The sequence below is a fragment of the Schistocerca gregaria genome, chromosome 4 (assembly GCF_023897955.1).
Source record: "Schistocerca gregaria isolate iqSchGreg1 chromosome 4, iqSchGreg1.2, whole genome shotgun sequence".
NCBI classification, from domain to species: domain Eukaryota; kingdom Metazoa; phylum Arthropoda; class Insecta; order Orthoptera; family Acrididae; genus Schistocerca; species Schistocerca gregaria.
In genome coordinates, this window is record NC_064923.1 from 57,452,061 (window position 1) to 57,475,848 (window position 23,788).

At 45.9% G+C, this 23,788-nt stretch overlaps 1 protein-coding gene across 1 annotated transcript in view; it reads left to right on the forward strand.

Annotated features, from left to right (window-relative positions):
• LOC126266834 (C-type mannose receptor 2-like) overlaps positions 1–23,788 on the forward strand; it is a 136,174-nt gene that overhangs the window by 107,585 nt on the left and 4,801 nt on the right. The gene's annotated exons all lie outside the window — the stretch shown is intronic.

Consider the following 23,788-nt stretch of genomic DNA (forward strand, 5'->3'; position numbering starts at 1 on the left):
TATCTTATGTGCGTAAGGCGAATTAAACATTAAGCCGTGAGCGAACTATATCACGGCCAGCCGGCACGCACGGGCAAAGGGGACGGAAAACACACAACAGCACAAGCAGGACGCAAGTCCCGATAAAACGAAATCAAATGCAAGTCACTAGCGTGCACGCAATCAAGAACCCCTACCCCCCCCCCCCCCCCCCCACCCTTCCGCGACGCAGCCGACTTACAACAAACAGCCAAACTGAAATTTGTGATTAAATCAGAATTAATTACCATATCTACATACTGTCATTGAAGGCATTCTTGTACTTTCATTAATAGAATCCGTTTCAAACCATTTAAACACATAATAACAGCTGACCTCTCAGTAACCTGCAAGAATTTATGAAACTACTTATTTATAATTAGACACATGTCTCTCAGACACACCATAACTTCAGACAGAAACGTAAAATATATAAGAATATACAGCCTACAGTTGCAGGTTAACTTTATGGTAACGATAAAGTTAAGCTGCAACTGTAGGCTGTATATTCTTATATAAACAATTTCAGTTGCTGTCGCTGCAAAAAAATGTTAAAAACTAAGAAACGTAACAGTTACGTTATTTCAATTCTGAGCAAAATATATCCAGGGAAATTTTTTATATATATATATATATATATATATATATATATATATATATATATATATATATATACTCCTGGAAATGGAAAAAAGAACACATTGACACCGGTGTGTCAGACCCACCATACTTGCTCCGGACACTGCGAAAGGGCTGTACAAGCAATGATCACACGCACAGCATAGCGGACACACCAGGAACCGCGGTGTTGGCCGTCGAATGGCGCTAGCTGCGCAGCATTTGTGCACCGCCGCCGTCAGTGTCAGCCAGTTTGCCGTGGCATACGGAGCTCCATCGCAGTCTTTAACACTGGTAGCATGCCGCGACAGCGTGGACATGAACCGTATGTGCAGTTGACGGACTTTGAGCGAGGGCGTATAGTGGGCATGCGGGAGGCCGGGTGGACGTACCGCCGAATTGCTCAACACGTGGGGCGTGAGGTCTCCACAGTACATCGATGTTGTCGCCAGTGGTCGGCGGAAGGTGCACGTGCCCTTCGACCTGGGACCGGACCGCAGCGACGCACGGATGCACGCCAAGACCGTAGGATCCTACGCAGTGCCGTAGGGGACCGCACCGCCACTTCCCAGAAAATTAGGGACACTGTTGCTCCTGGGGTATCGGCGAGGACCATTCGCAACCGTCTCCATGAAGCTGGGCTACGGTCCTGCACACCGTTAGGCCGTCTTCCGGTCACGCCCCAACATCGTGCAGCCCGCCTCCAGTGGTGTCGCGACAGGCGTGAATGGAGGGACGAATGGAGACGTGTCGTCTTCAGCGATGAGAGTCGCTTCTGCCTTGGTGCCAATATGGTCGTATGCGTGTTTGGCGCCGTGCAGGTGAGCGCCACAATCAGGACTGCATGCGAACGAGGCACACAGGGCCAACACCCGGCATCATGGTGTGGGGAGCGATCTCCTACACTGGCCGTACACCTCTGGTGATCGTCAAGGGGACACTGAATAGTGCACGGTACATCCAAACCGTCATCGAACCCATCGTTCTACCATTCCTAGACCGGCAAGGGAACTTGCTGTTCCAACAGGACAATGCACGTCCGCATGTATCCCGTGCCACCCAACGTGCTCTAGAAGGTGTAAGTCAACTACCCTGGCCAGCAAGATCTCCGGATCTGTCCCCCATTGAGCATGTGTGTGACTGGATGAAGCATCGTCTCACGCGGTCTGCACGTCCAGCACGAACGCTGGTCCAACTGAGGCGCCAGGTGGAAATGGCATGGCAAGCCGTTCCACAGGACTACATCCAGCATCTCTACGATCGTCTCCATGGGAGAATAGCAGCCTGCATAGCTGCGAAAGGTGGATATACACTGTACTAGTGCCGACATTGTGCATGCTCTGTTGCCTGTGTGTATGTGCCTGTGGTTCTGTCAGTGTGATCATGTGATGTATCTGACCCCAGGAATGTGTCAATAAAGTTTCCCCTTCCTGGGACAATGAATTCACGGTGTTCTTATTTCAATTTCCAGGAGTATATATATATATATATATATATATATATATATATATATATATATATATATATAGTAATAGGCCAGCTTAACTCCGTCGTGAAATATAAATAGAATAACCAGGCGGCTCTTGGACGAGGTCCAGCCAAACTGTTTCCTATTACGGTTAAACACTGACAGTAGCAATCAACAAACAGAATGCGTCAGCACTCCACGACCCAGTAAATGTTAATCATCACATCACATACAGCTCTCACTAGAACATTGTGCACTAAGCAAGTTGAAATTAACACATTGGAGGACAGACTCAGTAGGAGTAGCAACGGTCAGCCAAGAAAATGAAGTCAACAGCACAGGACCCAGTTGTCGATTCCGGCCACAATTCACAGCACAAGCAGGTCCTTACCCTCTTGCTCGTTCGACGAAGGCAACCACCGCAGATCCCGCTGCCAGGAGACATGCCGGAAGGGAAATACACCTAAGGCTTCCCAGTTCGTGACTGCTTCAAAAATGGTTCAAATGGCTCTGAGCTCTATGGGACTTAACATCTATGGTCATCAGTCCCCTAGAACGTAGAAATACTTAAACCTAACTAACCTAGGGACATGACACACATCCATGCCCGAGGCAGGATTCGAACCTGCGACCGTAGCGGTCGCTCGGTTCCAGGCTGAAGCGCCTAGAACCAGTGATTGCCTCCCCGCCGGCGATACTGCCTCTGGCGCCGCCACCCGTGCAAACAGCCCCTTTTAGATGCGCTCTTCCTGCTGCCTCGTACGGCACCTGTACTGTCCGCCAGACCTGACAAACGACGCTACTGCTCGCCGTGCCAAAGTAAAAATCCGCGCTGCTTGCTATAATAGCTTAGCCCTCTCTCCCCGATCGGCCAGGTTGGTGACGTCACCGCGCGCTCTGTGCACACCGCCGGAAAGATTACCCATAGCGGCGGCGGGAATATCACTGATCAAGCCACATGGCGCAATACAGTGACTGCAACGTGTTGCAAATAAACATGTGGATACATCTTTGTACAAAGCGTTGGCTCGTTGCCACAGCGCGGTCAAGTGAGAGGCCTTATTGCATTCACTGCCTGAATGCTATTCTCCACTCTAGATAATCGCTGAGGGTTGTATGAATGCCGTCAGTGACGGTCTGTATTTCAAAATGAAGTATCTCCATATCAGATGCTATGCTACAGTGCTGTTCAAGGCTATCGAAAGTATGGAGTGGTACGATTTACTTAACTGTCCCCTCACGTACTGTGATATAATGAAGTTCATTCACACGAGCTGATGCTTATTTAGGATTCGCTATATAGTTTCATTTACATCAAAGGGTCGTGTACACTGACTGATTTAAGAAACCTACTCCAATGTTTGAGCTGTGGCTATGACGTTTCACAAAGAAGCAGTATCAGACAGTAGTGATATAGAGTAACTGTATTTTGCGGATACATTATCGCAATGGCACCAACTACCGAAGCACGACTCACGCCCGGTCCTCACAGCTTTACTTCTGCCAGTATCTCGTCTCCTACCTTCCTAGTTCTGCAATGTTCGCAGGAGAGCTTCTGTAAAGTTTAGAAGGTAGGAGACGAAATACTGGCAGAAGTAAAGCTGTGAGGAGCGGGCGTGAGTCGCGCTTCGGTAGCTCAGATGGTAGAGCACTTGTAAGCGAAAGGCAAAGGTCCCGAGTTCGAGTCTCGGTCGGGCACACAGTTTTAATCTGCCAGGAAGTTTCATATCAGCGCACACTCCGCTGCAGAGTGAAAAACTCATTCTGGAAACACCCCCCAGGCTGTGGCTAAGCCATGTCTCCACAGTATCCTTTCTTTCAGGAGTGCTAGTTCTTCAAGGTTCGCAGGAGAGCTTCTGTAAAGTTTGAACGGTAGGAGACGAGATATTGGCAGAAGTGAAGCTGTGAGGACCGGGCGTGCTTCGGTAGCTCAGATGGTAGAGCACTTGCCCGCGAAAGGCAAAAGTCCCGAGTTCGAGTCTCGGTCGGGCACACAGTTTTAATCTGCCAGGAAGTTTCACATCAACTCATTTTGTAACAGTGAATATTCATACACTTGCAATGAATATAATGTGGGACAAACAGGTTTAAATCAGTTACACTGACCTGTGACGATCCCCACAATCACTTGGAGGCGAAATGAACATGACTAAGCTAATTTAACATTAACACAGGCGGACGTACGACAACAATTACCAATAAAAAAAAACTTCACTCAGGTGAAAAGGAGCCATGACTTTGAGGATGCCAAGCAAGGATGTCACTGCCTCGAATCTGTACAGGATATCTACATGAGCTGTAATGTTCAAGCCTTCAGAATTGGCCTAGTGCTCGCTGACCAGGTGGTCGCCAGCTGCCCTTCAAGCATGTGGCCGATATCAGTACTTACTCCAGCCAGAAAACTTTGCCGTGACCATCTTCACAACTTGCAGCTTCACGAGTTCCATATTCAGGCAGCAGGAGTGCCACAAACCGAACTCGACAGCCATGTGGCATGCCTGTAAATCCCGTACCACTGCCAGCCAAAGCCAACAACACATTCTTCAACTAAGAACCCAAGGATCGACATCGGCTGTACAAGTAGTTAGTGGCGCCAGTGGAGGGGCATGAGCGTCAAAATCAAAGCCTCTATGGCTCAACCTATCCCATTTAAAGAAATATTCCCCGCCCCCCCCCCCCTCCTTTTCCTCGGGAAAAGGCGTTGAGGTCAACTAACTGGCTCAACTTGCTTAACGTGAACTCTTAGGACCTTGCCAATGGCTAAATCTGACCACCAAATTAACCGGCTCTAGACCCTTGACAATGGAACACAGACCACTAAATCAGGGGCTAACTTTACAAGTTTAACACCACCCTGAGCTCGTAGTTTCTGACGAAAAATAATCCCTTATCTTGCCGTGTAAGGGGCGTCTACCATGTTTATAGTACTTTTCCTGGCAATGATAGGCCGATTCTATATTGTTCCTAGCCCACTGCAAATTTTCCTTAAGGATATCAGGAGTAATACATGCGGACAGAAGACCATTAATTTTTCATAAGTTAGGTAGTGGAGAATGAGGGTATACGACAGCATAAGGGCGGCAGATACAGCCTTCCACGCTTCGTGTTGAGTGTGGATAAAGGCAAGGGTGAGCCAGGGAGGGTAGTATCCCGTATATTCTAGAACTTCTAATTCTGTATAATCAAGGCTAACTTAAAATTATAGTTCAGTCTTTCGGCAAAAGACGCCTGAGGATAATATGGCGTGGTAGTGATATGCTTAACGGCATTACGAAAACAGAAATGTTTAAACTGCTTGGGACCAAACGACGGAGCGTTTTCGCTCATTAGAGCCTCTGGAGAGCCAAACCAGGAGAAGATGTTGGTCAGGGATCTGGTAGTAATGGCAGCAGTAACCCCTCGGTGAGGGACAAGCTAAACAAATGGCGAAAAGGCGTTAATGACCACATGGATATAACCGTTTCCTTTGTTATTATGGAGAAGGGGCCCCACAGAATCAATGAAGAGTGTATCCATAGGGTTGCAATAACTCCCTCGACGTGTTATTACTGGGTTTCCCCCTTCTTCAAGATTCGCACTCACTAACCAATCGCCGGACAATCCTGTAAAATGACAGCCGTGTAGGCGAGCGCATATATTTGCGAAGGTATTGTACAGGACCACGAAACAACGAAATGGGGAAGTCATGAAAGATGAAGGGGACTATGTAAAGAGGCAAGCAGATCCTGAATTCTCCGGGTTTGCTCCTTCCCGGAAGATAATTACTTGGCCCACGGGGTGGCCGCGCAGTCTGAGGTGACATGACACGGATTACGCGGCCACTCCCGCCGGAGGCTCGATTCCTCCCTGGGGCACGAGTGTGTGTGTTGTTCTTAGCAAAAGTTGGTTTATGTTAGCTTACTGCGTGTGTAAGTGTAGGGACCGATGACCACAGCAGTTTCGTCCCTTAGGAATTCACACATATTTGAAAATTTTTGATTAATTGCATCCTAATCGGTTCCAAAAATGGGTCCTGATACTGCTTAATTTGATCGGAAAACAATTGTGCACTTGGTTCAGAATGGTACAAGGAACATCATAGGAGCCACGAGCTTGGTTTCCTTCAGTGGCATCTTCCTGCCCAAACACGCGACTGAGCGCATCGGCTACTGGGCTGTTGATTCTCCTGGAAGAGAACTGCTGCAATCCCTGAGTTGGATGCATCGCTCTGCCCAATAAATATCTCGTCGAAGTCGTGCAAGGCTAGACCGGAGGTTTCGTGATGGTGATCTTAACAGCTTCAAAGGCGCACTGTAGGCTTTCACCCCACACGAAGTTTTCTTCCCTACTGTGCAGGTTATTAAGAGGGGCGGCAAGCTGACCAAAGTTGGGATCGAACCTGCGGAAATAGTTGGCCATTCCGATAAACTTAGCTACTTCCTTCCTTGTTCTAGGTTGTCGCAAGGTCTTCAAATGCTTTGTTCCCTTATGGTCCATACTAACGCCATCCCCAGGAACCATATGGCCCAAAAATGCAATCCGATCTGTGGCGAAATAACCTTAGACGTCTTGACAGTGAAGCCAGCATCAGGAAACTTTGACCACAACTGGCCGAGATGGGAAAGCCATTCCTGAAACCACTATAAATCATGACATAATCAAAGTAGTTAGATACGCAGATGAATTTCGAATCCCGCAAGATATGATCCAACAAACGACAGAGAACAGCGGCTCACTTGCGAACCCAAACGGCACGCTAATGAACTCACAGAGATTCCCATTGGTGCGAAGGGCCGTGACGTGCTTAGATTCCTCGCTGAGAAGGATTTGATAATAGGCTTCATTCACGTCACGCAGTTAGCACCAGAGAAACACGTGAAACAGTTATGCAGATCGGAAAGGGGTCTAACTCTAAAACAATCTTTTTATTCAGCAGTCTGTGATCCACTACCGGCCTATAGTCCCGATCCTGAGCCTTGGGGACAAGAAAAATCGGCAGCATGTAATGTAGCCTCCACCTCGAATTTTCATTTTTGGGGGTTGAAAGTTGTTCAGGAGACTACCGAACAGGAACATCATCAATCAGACGTATATCGTATTGAATCATACTAAGCATTCCTAATTTATTAGACATTAGGAAATTCCCCCAACAGATTCAACAAACGCGTGGCCGGCTCCGATTGGAGATGAGCCGTGTCAGAGTCCCCAGTCTCGCTACTTACAGAATTAATCACGCTCGGACGGCGACAAGAACAGACGAATATCTTCTCTCCAGGAGAGAGTTTGAAGAAGAAGGCACGGCCTGCAGAATCAACGACCAACCCAGTTCTTTCGATAAAATCGCATCCAAGCAACAAATTAAGTGTTACGTCAGTTGCGGCCCCAAGATACCGTGTACCTCCCCAACGAGAGGCTGCGCTTGCCCATTGGCTACATGACATCATGAAGGGCAGAAATACACGGGAGATAATTTATGGAAATGGTCGAACTCCAAATACCACTTATAGTCGAGTAACGAGACGGAACTACAGAGTCGAATAATGCGCATAGAGTTTCTTGTCCGACACGGGCACAAACATAAGGGAGGAACGATGTTGTCGCGGCATGGATACTTACACACCGATGGGTTGACAGTCTCTAACACGTACGAGCCCTGCCTCCCCCACGGCGTCAGCTTTAGGCCCGGAGTTCCCACAACAGGACACTCGCATACAACAATATGACTGAGCGGATCACAATGGAAACAGCACCTACACTTGAGTGAATCAAATTTGCGAGAGGGTTTGTCACCCCGAAGACTGAAGGCATCAGTGTCAAACTTCCATCTACCCTACGCCACAAAAGGTGAGGGAGTGAATACAATCTAGTAAATTTTGCAGTTCACTAAACATGGTAGCAAACACCAAACGTGATCGATCCGCGGTGTGCATGCCTTCTAAGATGTTAGAAATGCTATCAGATTTAGTAACGGGCGTTCCAGTTCTTAAAGTAAAATGATATAGAAATGACTGGCACTAAAAGTACTAATAGTTCCCAAGTAAGGATAAACCTTTAAGCAAACAGACAATGGCCATCTAAAATAAGAAATGGAAATGCCGTGTTGCTAGGGCCTCCCGGCGGATAGACCGTTCGCCTGGTACAAGACTTTCGAGTTGACGCCACGTCGGCGATTTGCATGTCGATGGGGATGAAATCATGATAATAAGGACAACACAACACCCAGTCCCAGAGCGGAGAAAATCTCCGACCCAGCTGGTAATCGAACCCGGGCCGTTAGGCATGACATTCCGTCGCGCTGACCGTCCAGCTACCAGGGGCGGACGCTATGTAAAATACTTAAAAGATAACAGCTCATGCCACTGAACGTGACCGTTGGAAGGCCCTTATCAATTTATAAATCTTAATAAAATCCCTTAAGCAATCAAATACGCAATCCCGCAAAACACAAGAAAAGCGGGCCAGGCATAAAACTTAAATGTGACCCCACCTGGTACACAACAGCAGAAATGGGAATAATGATCCTTAAAGAAATACACAATCTCCAAGAAAAATGACAAATTACAGCAACCAGTAATCACAGCAACATGGAAGCAGCCAAGAAGATTTGACAATGACCGTACTTAGCTAATGACTCAACAGTACGTATTCATGTGTAAAAGCCTTTAATAACGCTCCAGATCTAGCAAAATAGCGTCTGCAATATTTCAGCAAGTTATTAAAGGGCTAATAGAGTCATAGTCACTTGCAAAATATACTTCAAGGCTTGTTGTTTGCTCATTTCTCAATATTTGAATAGATCAAGGCTCCCGGAATTAGTTGGGCTACACTCGGCCATGGCACGTACACTAACGATCAAATTTAAAACAGGTCTCCGCCCCAGGCCCAGGAAACAGGAACACGTCGTCTGCTACCCGAAATACCCTGCCAACGAGCATTTTAACGAAAATCGTAATGTGCTCAAATACGGCTACAAACATCAATATCTAAGATGTGGAAATATTAACTTACTGGGGAAGTTACGAGCTTGACGCTCCTTAATATTACGTGCAAATTGATATCGTGAACTACAACCACCTACAAATCCAAATAAGAGCGCACACCCTCTTTTAATAGTACATTGCGTTTGACATAGACTGTATTGAAGTCCCAATTACACCAACTCAGTTTACTACTGAGAGTATTCATACACTTGCAATGAATATAATCCGGGACAAACATATTAAAATCAATTACACCGGTGATCGTCTACAGAATCACTGTGAGTCGTAATGAACATGACGAATCTAATTCAGTATTAACACAGACGCGGTCTTACGATCATAACTACCAATAAAATACCCCACCCCGACCTCCACTCTGGTGCAAAGGAGCCATAACTTCGAGGATTACAAGCAGGGGTGTTATTGCTTCCAGTCTGTGCAGGTAATCTACAGGTGCCATAAGGTTTAAACTTCCAGTGTTGGACCATTGCTTGCCGACCAGCTTACACACAGCTTTAGCTCACCTACCCGCAACTGGCCGCTGTTAGTACTTCATCCAGACGGAAAACTTTGGCTGCTACCAATTTAACAACTCGCGGCTTCACAAGCACCACGCCTCGGAAGCAGGAGTGCCACAGAAACCAATTCCCCAGCCATGTGGCTTCCCGTACCACGGGGTGCCAAACCCATGGACACTAGCCCTGCTATATTACGAAGATCGATGTAGGCTGTACAAGTAGTTAGAGGGGCAGGGGAGTGGCACTCCCGCCAAAATTAAAGCCAGCATGGCTGAACAGTAATGGTGAATATCTAAACAGAATCTTTCCCAAGGATAACTAGTGTATTGTCACCTTATAGAACGAGTATCAGATCCCAGATATTCCAGAAATCGTCACAAGAGTACATGACATGCTTCTCGCAAAAACAGGAAAAATCATAAAGACAAATCAAACGTGAGAACATCAATACTAACTGATGCACGTAGGTGCAAAAGGAAAAGAAATGTGGATCACATTTTGGTATTTGACTAATCGTGATGATTTAAATGTCAAAATTTTCACACCGAGTATGACAATGTTGAAGTGTACTTATTGTTTTCATTCTTTTTGTTGATTCTTTAAAGAAGCAACATGAGAAGATAAACCTTTGAGTTCCTGTGCTTTTGTTCTCGTCGTTCTGTACTTCAGAACAGTCGGCGCACTTTTGCTTGCCAGTGGGTTAATGGAACGTTTGGTAGGCAGGACGCTGTTTGCGGAGGTTATGGTGATTGAGAGAGAGAGGTGACGAAGGGTGTTTTGACGTCTTACTTTATATTAATAATCGACTAATCTACCGCGAAACGGAATGACTTCCTCACAGAGCGACTGTTATGTAACGCAGCGGAACGGCTGCGGTGTTGGGAGCCTTGCCTTCTACACAGCGGGACGGTATCAATGACATCGCCAGAGCTCAGTGTCAGATTGCAACACTTTGGCAATACGAGTCTCACACAGACATGTCAAGTGTGTACCACCAAGATATACAACGTCAGTTGTAATTATTGGCCTTCCACTTCAAACGACACAGTTTGGAGATGGAAATGATGTTAAAGCTCACGAAAGTGATCCCCTGAAAAACTACCATCCTCCTTGTCAGTGGTATGCTTTCTAATAGATGCTTACAAGTGATCATGGATAACACTCTAAGCGCGCAATTGAAGCTGAACAATGGTCACCCTCAGGGACCTGTTCTGGTTCCCCTCTCACGCAGCCTGTATACAGGTGATGTGCCCAAAACCAGGCCGAATATTGGCTCCTGACAGTAAGTTGTAATAAAATAGACAGCGCTGACACCGTGACGAACGATCTGAAAGTTATTAGGAAATACAGTGCTACAAAGACATTAGTATCTACATTCCACTTCAACAACAAGTTATCCCATGGAGACCTCAGTATTTGCTTTGAGAAAAAAGTACTGTTCAACAGCTGACATCCAAAACCCTTAGGCGAGCTTCAAGTATCATATGTCAGGCACAGCAGCCGAACTTATAACTCGCAATAACATCTTGCAGAAACTTAATGGCACTTAAAGGGGAACTTCGGCCACCATGCTACGGATTTTAGCTTTAGGTCTAGTCTGTCTGGTAGCGGAATATTGTACACCGATGTGACTCAACATTATTTGCATTACTTGCATTGATGTTCAACTAAATCAAACCATGTGCCACATAACAAGCACAATAAAGGCAGCTATAGCTTACTGACTACCCGCACTAAGCAATGTAGGTCCTCGATATCTGCGACGAGAGGAGGCCCTCGATAGAAAACTGAAAAGTATCGAGAATAACCCCGTTCTGTAAATCTATAAAGGCATCCCTCACAGTGAGGAAAACAGACTGCACTCAGGAAATCCACCCCTATAGAGTGCAATAATATTGGATGAAAACTGATTAAGACTAAGAGGTCGCTGGAAAGAGGACTGAACCAAACAGGCACCCCCTGCCGTTCATAATGAGCGTTGCCTCACCAGGGCACCTCCCAGGATTCGCCAAGCCTAGAAAAGGCTGGGCAATTCTAAACAGAATAGGAGCACACTGTGCGAGATGTGCTGATTCACTGTATATTTGGAGAAAACCTGCTTCTCCTAATTGTGATTACGGCACTGGGAGGCAAACTGTAAAACATATCTAGGAAGACTCACCGCTAACAGCCGTCACAAGGGACCACACAGAGTCCTTGCACGCTACCGAAAAGGCGCTACAGTATATCGGCAATGTGGACATCCGGTTGTAGTTGTGTTCCAGTATATTTTGTGGCTGTCTATATATGTTTTGTGTCTGTATAACTGTTCTGATCTGGGAGGGGGGGGGGGGGAGGGGTGGCACCGTGCCTCAGTTGGTAAAAAAGGAACCATTATGGGACCGATTTGTTGTCCGTCTGTCTGTCCAAAGGTTAAAATCTTTCTCTCAGGAACGTGTAGACGTATAAAGATGAAATTTATGTCACATACTGAAATCTATGATCCCTTGGTGTTTTCAAAAACTCAAGCTTTTAAGGCATTGAAGTATAGATGTACCCTCACATATGTCACGTACTTTAATACTCCGAAACTTCCAGAATGAGATTTTCAATCTGCAGCGGAGTGTGCGCTGATATGAAACTTCCTGGCAGATTAAAACTGTGTGCCCAACCGAGACTCGAACTCGGGACCTTTGCCTGGCAGAAGTAAAACTGTGAGTACCGGGCGTGGGTAGTGCTTCGGTAGCTCAGATGGTAGAGCACTTGCCCGCGAAAGGCAAAGGTCCCGAGTTCGAGTCTCGGTTGGGCACACAGTTTTAATCTGCCAGAAAGTTTCATATCAGCGCACACTCCGCTGCAGAGTAAAAATCTCATTCTGGAAACATCCCCCAGGCTGTGGCTAAGCCATGTCTCCGCAATATCCTTTCTTTCAGGAGTGCTAGTTCTGCAAGTTTCGCAGGAGAGCTTCTGTAAAGTTTGGAAGGTAGGAGACGAGGTACTGGCAGAAGTAAAACTATGAGTAACGGGCGTGAGTCGTGCTTCGGTAGCTCAGATGGTAGAGCACTTGCCCGCGAAAGGCAAAGGTCCCGAGTTCGAGTCTCGGTTGGGCACACAGTTTTAATCTGCCAGGAAGTTTCATATCAGCGCACACTCTGCTGCAGAGTGAAAATCTAATTCTGGAAACATCCCCCAGGCTGTGGCTAAGCCATGTCTTCGCAATATCCTTTCTTTCAGGAGTGCTAGTTCTGCAAGTATCGCTGGACAGCTTCTGTAAAGTTTGGAAGGTAGCAGACGAGGTACTGGCAGAAGTAAAACTGTGAGTACCGGGCGTGAGTCGTGCTTCGGTAGCTCAGATGGTAGAGCACTTGCCCGCGAAAGGCAAAGGTCCCGAGTTCGAGTCTCGGTTGGGCACACAGTTTTAATCTGCCAGGAAGTTTCATATCAGCGCACACTCCGCTGCAGAGTGAAAATCTCATTCTGGAAACATCCCCCAGGCTGTGGCTAAGCCATGTCTCCGCAATATCCTTTCTTTCAGGAGTGCTAGTTCAGCAAGTTTCGCAGGAGAGCTTCTGTAAAGTTTGGAAGGTAGGAGACGAGGTACTGGCAGAAGTAAAACTGTGAGTACCGGGCGTGAGTCGTGCTTCGGTAGCTCAGATGGTAGAGCACTTGCCCGCGAAAGGCAAAGGTCCCGAGTTCGAGTCTCGGTTGGGCACACAGTTTTAATCTGCCAGAAAGTTTCATATCAGCGCACACTCCGCTGCAGAGTGAAAATCTCATTCTGGAAACATCCCCCAGGCTGTGGCTAAGCCATGTCTCCGCAATATCCTTTCTTTCAGGAGTGCTAGTTCTGCAAGTTTCGCAGGAGAGCTTCTGTAAAGTTTGGAAGGTAGGAGACGAGGTACTGGCAGAAGTAAAACTGTGAGTACCGGGCGTGATTCGTGCTTCGGTAGCTCAGATAGTAGAGCACTTGCCCGCGAAAGGCAAAGGTCCCGAGTGCGAGTCTCGGCAGATTAAAACTGTGTGCCCAACCGAGACTCGAACTCGGAACCTTTGCCTGGCAGAAGTAAAACTGTGAGTACCGGGCGTGGGTAGTGCTTCGGTAGCTCAGATGGTAGAGCACTTGCCCGCGAAAGGCAAAGGTCCCGAGTTCGAGTCTCGGTTGGGCACACAGTTTTAATCTGCCAGGAAGTTTCATATCAGCGCACACTCCGCTGCAGAGTGAAAATCTCATTCTGGAAACATCCCCCAGGCTGTGGCTAAGCCATGTCTCCGCAATATCCTTTCTTTCAGGAGTGCTAGTTCTGCAAGTTTCGCAGGAGAGCTTCTGTAAAGTTGGGAAGCTAGGAGACGAGGAACTGGCAGAAGTAAAACTGTGAGTACCGGGCGTGAGTCGTGCTTCGGTAGCTCAGATGGTAAAGCTCTTGCCCGCGAAAGGCAAAGGTCCCGAGTTCGAGTCTCGGTTGGGCACACAGTTTTAATCTGCCAGGAAGTTTCATATCAGCGCACACTCCGCTGCGGAGTGAAAATCTCATTCTGGAAACATCCCCCAGGCTGTGGCTAAGCCATGTCTCCGCAATATCCTTTCTTTCAGGAGTGCTAGTTCTGCAAGTTTCGCAGGAGAGCTTCTGTAAAGTTTGGAAGGTAGGAGACGAGGTACTGGCAGAAGTAAAACTGTGACTACCGGGCGTGAGTCGTGCTTCGGTAGCTCAGATGGTAGAGCACTTGCCCGCGAAAGGCAAAGGTCCCGAGTTCGAGTCTCGGTTGGGCACACAGTTTTAATCTGCCAGGAAGTTTCATATCAGCGCACACTCCGCTGCAAAGTGAAAATCTCATTCTGGAAACATCCCCCAGGCTGTGGCTAAGCCATGTCTCCGCAATATCCTTTCTTTCAGGAGTGCTAGTTCTGCAAGTTTCGCAGGAGAGCTTCTGTAAAGTTTGGAAGGTAGGAGACGAGGTACTGGCAGAAGTAAAACTGTGAGTACCGGGCGTGAGTCGCGCTTCGGTAGCTCAGATGGTAGAGCACTTGCCCGTGAAAGGCAAAGGTCCCGAGTTCGAGTCTCGGTTGGGCACACAGTTTTAATCTGCCAGAAAGTTTCATATCAGCGCACACTCCGCTGCAGAGTGAAAATCTCATTCTGGAAACATCCCCCAGGCTGTGGCTAAGCCATGTCTCCGCAATATCCTTTCTTTCAGGAGTGCTAGTTCTGCAAGTTTCGCAGGAGAGCTTCTGTAAAGTTTGGAAGGTAGCAGACGAGGTACTGGCAGAAGTAAAACTGTGAGTACCGGGCGTGAGTCGTGCTTCGGTAGCTCAGATGGTAGAGCACTTGCCCACGAAAGGCAAAGGTCCCGAATTCGAGTATCGGTTGGGCACACAGTTTTAATCTGCCAGAAAGTTTCATATCTGCGCACACTCTGCTGCAGAGTGAAAACCTCATTCTGGAAACATCCCCCAGGCTGTGGCTAAGCCATGTCTCCGCAATATCCTTTCTTTCAGGAGTGCTAGTTCTGCAAGTTTCGCAGGAGAGCTTCTGTAAAGTTTGGAAGGTAGGAGACGAGGAACTGGCAGAAGTAAAACTGTGAGTACCGGGCGTGAGTCGTGCTTCGGTAGCTCAGATGGTAGAGCACTTGCCTGCGAAAGGCAAAGGTCCCGAGTTCGAGTCTCGGTTGGGCACACAGTTTTAATCTGCCAGAAAAATTCATATCAGCGCACACTCTGCTGCAGAGTGAAAATCTCATTCTGGAAACATCCCTCAGGCTGTGTCTCCGCAATATCCTTTCTTTCAGGAGTGCTAGTTCTGCAAGTTTCGCAGGAGAGCTTCTGTAAAGTTTGGAAGGTAGGAGACGAGGTACTGGCAGAAGTAAAACTGTGAGTACCGGGCGTGAGTCGTGCTTCGGTAGCTCAGATGGTAGAGCACTTGCCCGCGAAAGGCAAAGGTCCTGAGTTCGAGTCTCGGTTGGACACACAGTTTTAATCTACCAGGAAGTTTCATATCAGCGCACACTCTGCTGCAGAGTGAAAATCTCATTCTGGAAACATCTCTCAGGCTGTGGCTAAGCCATGTCTCCGCAATATCCTTTCTTTCAGGAGTGCTAGTTCTGCAAGTTTCGCAGGAGAGCTTCTGTAAAGTTTGGAAGGTAGGAGACGAGGTACTGGCAGAAGTAAAACTGTGAGTACCGGGCGTGAGTCGTGCTTCGGTAGCTCAGATGGTAGAGCACTTGCCCGCGAAAGGCAAAGGTCCCGAGTTCGAGTCTCGGTTGGGCACACAGTTTTAATCTGCCAGAAAGTTTCATATCAGCGCACACTCTGCTGCAGAGTGAAAATCTCATTCTGGAAACATCCCTCAGGCTGTGGCTAAGCCATGTCTCCGCAATATCCTTTCTTTCCGGAGTGCTAGTTCTGCAAGTTTCGCAGGAGAGCTTCTGTAAAGTTTGGAACGTAGGAGACGAGGTACTGGCAGAAGTAAAACTGTGAGTACCGGGCGTGAGTCGTGTTTCGGTAGCTCAGATGGTAGAGTACTTGCCCGGGAAAGGCAAAGGTCCCGAGTTCGAGTCTCGATTGGGCACACAGTTTTAATCTGCCAGGAAGTTTCATATCAGCGCACACTCTGCTGCAGAGTGAAAATCTAATTCTGGAAACATCCCCCAGGCTGTGGCTAAGCCATGTCTTCGCAATATCCTTTCTTTCAGGAGTGCTAGTTCTGCAAGTATCGCTGGAGAGCTTCTGTAAAGTTTGGAAGGTAGCAGACGAGGTACTGGCAGAAGTAAAACTGTGAGTACCGGGCGTGAGTCGTGCTTCGGTAGCTCAGATGGTAGAGCACTTGCCCGCGAAAGGCAAAGGTCCCGAGTTCGAGTCTCGGTTGGGCACACAGTTTTAATCTGCCAGGAAGTTTCATATCAGCGCACACTCCGCTGCAGAGTGAAAATCTCATTCTGGAAACATCCCCCAGGCTGTGGCTAAGCCATGTCTCCGCAATATCCTTTCTTTCAGGAGTGCTAGTTCAGCAAGATTCGCAGGAGAGCTTCTGTACAGTTTGGAAGGTAGGAGACGAGGTACTGGCAGAAGTAAAACTGTGAGTACCGGGCGTGAGTCGTGTTTCGGTAGCTCAGATGGTAGAGTACTTGCCCGGGAAAGGCAAAGGTCCCGAGTTCGAGTCTCGGTTGGGCACACAGTTTTAATCTGCCAGGAAGTTTCATATCAGCGCACACTCCGCTGCAGAGTGAAAATCTCATTCTGGAAACATCCCCCAGGCTGTGGCTAAGCCATGTCTCCGCAATATCCTTTCTTTCAGGAGTGCTAGTTCTGCAAGTTTCGCAGGAGAGCTTCTGTAAAGTTTGGAAGGTAGGAGACGAGGTACTGGCAGAAGTAAAACTGTGAGTACCGGGCGTGAGTCGTGCTTCGGTAGCTCAGATGGTAGAACACTTGCCCGCGAAAGGCAAAGGTCCCGAGTTCGAGTCTCGGTTGGGCACACAGTTTTAATCTGCCAGGAAGTTTCATATCAGCGCACACTCCGCTGCAGAGTGAAAATCTCATTCTGGAAACATCCCCCAGGCTGTGGCTAAGCCATGTCTCCGCAATATCCTTTCTTTCAGGAGTGCTAGTTCTGCAAGTTTCGCAGGAGAGCTTCTGTAAAGTTTGGAAGGTAGGAGACGAGGAACTGGCAGAAGTAAAACTGTGAGTACCGGGCGTGAGTCGTGCTTCGGTAGCTCAGATGGTAGAGCACTTGCCTGCGAAAGGCAAAGGTCCCGAGTTCGAGTCTCGGTTGGGCACACAGTTTTAATCTGCCAGAAAGTTTCATATCAGCGCACACTCTGCTGCAGAGTGAAAATCTCATTCTGGAAACATCCCTCAGGCTGTGGCTAAGCCATGTCTCCGCAATATCCTTTCTTTCAGGAGTGCTAGTTCTGCAAGTTTCGCAGGAGAGCTTCTGTAAAGTTTGGAAGGTAGGAGACGAGGAACTGGCAGAAGTAAAACTGTGAGTACCGGGCGTGAGTCGTGCTTCGGTAGCTCAGATGGTAAAGCACTTGCCCGCGAAAAGCAAAGGTCCCGAGTTCGAGTCTCGGTTGGGCACACAGTTTTAATCTGCCAGGAAGTTTCACTCCGAAACTTACTGATTAAAAACATCTGACGTACTTTCCGTTGCAAATAGAAAGATTGCACAGTACACCCAAAGAAAAAAATCCGAAATCTGTAAATATGTAAGTGTATCACACGAAAACAAGTCTCCGAATATGGTTTTCACATATAACTTGGAAAGCCAAATGTACGTAGAAGTAATCGCTCCTGGATGTCTGAGGACGGATAAGTTCCGAAACACGTCATATGAGCATTAAAGTCATTCCTTGCCTCATATTTGTCTTTTACCATTGGGACCCAGTCGGCCTGAATGCAGGACTGCTGATTGCTATAATAATGGTTGCCTGCCTCTTGCACGATTTTACGTCATATTCATGTTATTGAAATTAAAACACTCTCAAAAATCTCGGAATCCTTAGGACTGTTACTTCGCCAGTATCAATGACGGCAACACCCAAAAATAATACTTACTCCCGGTTCTCAGAACGGATGAACTATCTGTATACATAATTAAGTTCGTACGGAAGCCTCAGTGTGCGCGTCGTACCTACACCTGGCCAGTTTTCTTGCTGTATGACCTGCTTGTTAAGTATGCATTCACAGTGTCTGAATTGTAGACTACTTATATGCAATTAATTGACGTGATGTACTATGCCATATGCTAAATAAAGAAGTAAATGGTGCTTATACCCCATTTTGTAACGATAGAAACAGCTGTGGACTACAGAACAAGTAAACAATGGGAATAATAACAGTAACATGTAAATGTGGTGAAGCGAGAACAGCTGCGAATCTGACAGAGAACGGAGCTGCATCCCCAGGTTGGACGCCGGGACGGCGAGGACCGACTCCTGGAGAAACGAAGCAGAAATGTGTGATGGAGCAGGGGGGGGGGGGGGGGGGGGGGCAGCCGCAGCTGGACTCGGCGAGTCAAAGGAACGCGGCACAGCCTGAAGTGAAAAGCAGGTTGCTGCCTTTGTGTTTTTGGACACAACAGTTATAGGATTTTGTGCATGCTATTATAAGTGCTGGCTGGAGTGCAAACAAGTGCGAAGGGACTGGCCTGTTAAATTGGCCTCTTCGTTACGAGGTGAAACGCGGAGAGCCTACAGTCGGGTTTACTGGGTTCAACTGAAGGTGTACTGGATGAAGGAGGCGTGCCTAGTAAAATCAGACTATCGCTGCTGTTAGAATTCATTCCTTTACCGTTTTGGTTTCTGTAGCATAGTGTACAGACATTCTAATACACTGTGCATTTTGTCTCTCTGCTTTGTCTGTTTGGTGTTAGTATGGTGTTGCTTTGGTTGGCCAGGTTTGGAATCTGATTTTGGAATGAGATCAGGTATTCATTTCAACATGCGTTGTTAAATGTGTGTCTTAATTCATGGCCTTGAGTGTAGCTTCAATGATTTCGGAGGGTCTGTTGCATTAGTATCTAATGTGCGGTAAGTTGTATATTCATTTCTACTCCATTATTCTAACGTTAAGTGATACATTTGGGCAAGTTCATTGAAAGTGCATTAACTGTTAGTTCGTAAGTTATATTTTATATTCTGAGCTCTGATTTCTTCGATAGTTGCATACTCTGCATCGTCTGTTGATTATTTATCCTGGTCACATGCAGCAGACAATGTATTTCTTCTAAATATAAAGGTAACTATCGAAATTAGTACGACAATGCTTTTTACTTAAATCGTCATCTTTGCTTAAAACTGGAAGACAGTAGGCATTCTCACTCTATGGCCATTTACACGTTTCGAGATACGTGACTCAAATGATGGTCAGCTTGTTCGAATAGGATAATTACATTAGCATTTTCTCTGTTTAACAGTTTTTGAATTTTGCTTTATGTTTGACATATGTAAGAGCCGTTTACACCATAATCGCGACACATGCAGAAGTACGATTTCATATGATGCTGATTATCACATCAAATATTATCGAAAGTAATATTCGAAAATCGAAGCGTAACATTGGGTTACATTACATACTCCATACTTGAAAATATGAAATATTCAGTATTATTCAAGTTTTCAAGTACTTGTCCTAAAAGTTTATACAAACATTCCTGACGAGATGTGAAATATAGATATATTTCTTCTTAAATCTGATACCCTTTCTATGAAGGAAAGGCTAATAATCACATTAATTTTCCACAATTTTCAGGGTGAGACACAATAAATCGAGTTTTATTGGGTAATATATAACCATGTTCGTGAGTTTTTGTTGTCAACGACTTTCAGACAGACACATTAAAAGTTGGAGCTCATGATATCCATCACGTTATTTCCAGCTTCTTGAGGGACACAGTCTAACAACATCAAGAATAACTACGAAGATGATTTGGTGAATGTATGCAGGTTGTATCACAATTAATTGCGTAAACGTGTACAGTTGAATGTACACGATACTAGAAGCAAAGAAGTCTCAGTAAATATAGGGTCTAAAATGCATACCTTAAGCTACGAGCAATTTTTCATCTTCGATACTGTGAAACAAATCTCTTCTATTGCAAGTTCTTTGCTTTCCATATTTTGGGAAGTGATAATATGGACCAAAACAAGAAAAGAAATGTCCAGTAAACATGTGCTCTAAAACGCATACTTTAAAAGTTACTAGCAGTTTATCATTAGAAGAGTTGTGTTTCAAAGTAGCAAAGATGAATAAGAAGTCATAGCTCTTAAGAAATGCATTTTCGAGCACATCTTTGCTGTACTCTTTCCTGGTAGAAGAGATTTGTTTCACATTATCGAAGCTCTTAAGGTATGCATTCTTGCCCTATGTTTACTGTGACTTCTTTGCTTACAGTGTCGTGTACTTTCAACTGTATGCGTTTACGTCATTGATTAAGATACACCGTGTATATATAGGATCTGTTTTTGGTTTTAACATAAATATAACTGGAGAAGAAACCGTAACGGCAGCAGAACATACAGCATATAGTCAGAGATCTATTATCTTAACGTTCACTGTAATGTTTCGAGATTTATTTAAGTATATCAATTAGACATCAAGACATACTTGTTATAGATTTCGATTGTGAAGAAATAATTGGTCGATTACAATAAAGGAGATTTATGGATTTCTATGATGAAGGAATAACTGTTCGTTTACAGCTAAGAAGACGTAAAGGACACCGTATGCAGGCTACATGCTATGTGCGAGAAGAAAAGAAACCAATGTGAAGAAGAAGAATTATACTATGAAAAATATATTAACTCCTTGCAATTGGCAAATACCGTGTCACTAGGGTACATAGTGTTATAAATACTAATATTATTCTCTGTGTTGTGTGATCCGACAGTGTGGAGTGTAAAGAAGAAGATGATGATGACGAGGATGATGATGATGAGTTACATCCTGAATATGAGAGAGAAAGTCTAGATGACGCCCCTATGACTCGAACTGAACATCCTATGAATAAATTATTTAGTCAACAAGTTCTCGTTCGTAAATGTTCAATATCGACTGTGCTACAAAAAGAAAACACTTACCTACTGTCATATCAGAGTCGTCTGAATTTTAAAAGAATACTTCTCCATGAAGCAGGAGTACTGAAAGTTACTGACAGTGACGTAAGTAAACTGCTCACTTCATTTGTTTTCAGAAATTCAGCATCGTTTGAGTTACTAAATTACTGCCAGGTGCATAATCCGGCAATTGCAAAGCTGGTCAAATGATATTGTTCTTATACGCCAAATGATGCAGTCACATTGCAGTATGCTTGTTGGGGAACGAGAGACGTTTCTGCTTCTGTATCCCAAATGGTTCAAATGGCTCTGAGCACTATGGGAATTAAAATCTGAGGTCATCAGTCCCCTAGAATTTAGAACTACTTGAACCTAACTAACCTAAGGACATCACACGCATCAATGCCCGAGGCAGGAGTCGAACCTGCGACCGTAGCGGTAGCGTGCTTCCAGACTGAAGTGCCTAGAGCCGCTCGGCCGGCTTCTGCATCCACTTAAGTATGGTACCTGGTTTCGCAAAGGATTTTACTTGTACTAACTAACAGCAGATATGACACTAAGCGTATCTGAGGTCAAACTGACACCAATTCGAAAATTATGAGCTAAACAATGCACTGGGAAATACCAGGAACATTAATGTCCGAGGAAAAGCAAGCTTTTGCTATGGAACATCTTAAAAATAATATAAGTTTGAGCCTGGAACTCAGCCAGTAGGAATAACTAAATGCGATCCACGAGAAATTGGTACATGTACGTGGAGAGGTGAATTTAGTACGGCGCCAGAAACGCAAAGATAGGCAATTTTAGTTTATCAGTCAAGTGGGAATTTTATAGTATATCTCAGTAGAAAGAAAATTGAGCAAGAGTAGAAAACGAACTGCAATTGTCCATCACAGTATTATGGAAGAGAGGACTAAGGAGAAATTCACTCTTGAATTCTACATAGTTCCAGAAGTACCATGTTCATTTCATCGTCTGTTCGTATCTAAGTGAATAAATGCTGAAATCGTGTGTCCCTGATATGAGAATGTAAATCTGTCGACCTGCAGACGTATATAGTATATATCTGAGGAAGAAAATTTTGTTGCAATGAGGCACTGAAGTAACTCAATGGTGACAAAGCTAAATTTGCGCCAGACAGGGATTCGAACGCGGAAGCCCGAATTAGGGGTAACTGCCACGTCTGTGCAAGAACGTCGCGCTTCCTACCCAACTCTTCATATGCCACACACTACCGCTTGCGCAAAGCGGAAAGTGCGGCTTCGAATCCGATTTGGCACAAATTTTCATCTTTCGTCCTTAAGTTACTTCAATATCCCAGTCCAGCAAAAGTCGGAGATTCCTGTCGTCAAATTTTACTTATCGCCACAAGTTAATTAATCGTATTTTAATTTATTCGAGACACTTGTGCTCATCAGCCGGCGTAAATTTCTTAATTATTTATGCTATTAAGAATGTTGATTATACATTGGGAGGCAAAGAAACTGGTACACCTGCCTGATATCGTGTAGGACCCCGTGAGCATGCAGAAGTGCCGCAACACGACGTGGCGTAAACTCTACTAATGTCTGAAGTAGTGCCGGAGGGAACTGTGAGCATGAATCCGTAAGAGTACGAGGGCGAGGAGACCTCTCCCGAACATCACGCTGCAAGGAATCCCAGGTATGCTCAATAATGTTCATGTCTGGGGAGTTTGGTGACAAGTGAAAGTGTTTAGGCTAAGAAGAATGTTCCTGGAGGCACGCTGTAGCAATTCTGGACATTTAGGGTGTCTCATTGTCCTGCTGTAATTGTCCGAGTCCGTCGGAATGAAGAATGGACATGATTCGATGCAGGTGATCAGACAGGGTGCTTGTTATTTGCTTATTAACGTATGTAGACGTATCAGGGGTCACAAATCAATCCAACTGCGCACGTTTCACACCATTACAGAGCTTCCACCAGCTTGAACAGTCCCTTGCTGACATGCAGGGTCCCTGAATTCATGAGGCTGTTTCCACAGTCGTACACGTCCATCTGCTCGATAAGATTTGAAACTATTCTCGTCCCACCAGGAAACCTGTTTCCAGTCACAGTCCAATGTCGGTCTTCACGTGCCCAGGCGAGGCGTAACGCATTATGTCCTGCAGTCATGAAGGGTACACGAGTGGGCCTTCGGCCCCAAAAGCCCATATCGATGATGTTTCGTTCAATTGTTCGCACGTTGATAGTTGTTGACGGCCCAGCACTCAAATCTGCAGCAGTTTGCGGAAGGGTTGCACTTCCGTCACATTGGTCGATTGTCTTCATTCGTCAATGGTCCCGTTCTTACAAGATCTGTTTCCGGCTGCAGCGATGTCGGAAATTTGATGTTTTACGAAATGGTCGTACAGGAAAATCCTGACTTCATCGCTACCTCGGAGATGCTGTGTCCCATCGCTCGTGTGTCGACTGTAACACCACGTTCAAACTCACTTAAATCTTGATAACCGGCCACTGGAGCAGCAGTAACCGATCCAACAACTGCGCCTGACACCTGTTGTCTTATATGGGCGTTGCCGACCGCAGCGCCGTATTCTGCCTGTTTACATATCTGTGTATATGAATGCGCATACCTGCACCAGTTTCTTTGGCGCTTCAGTGTATATTAGCGCTAATTATTTAGTTTCCAAGCTCTTCATTATACTGAGAGGTTACGAACGTCC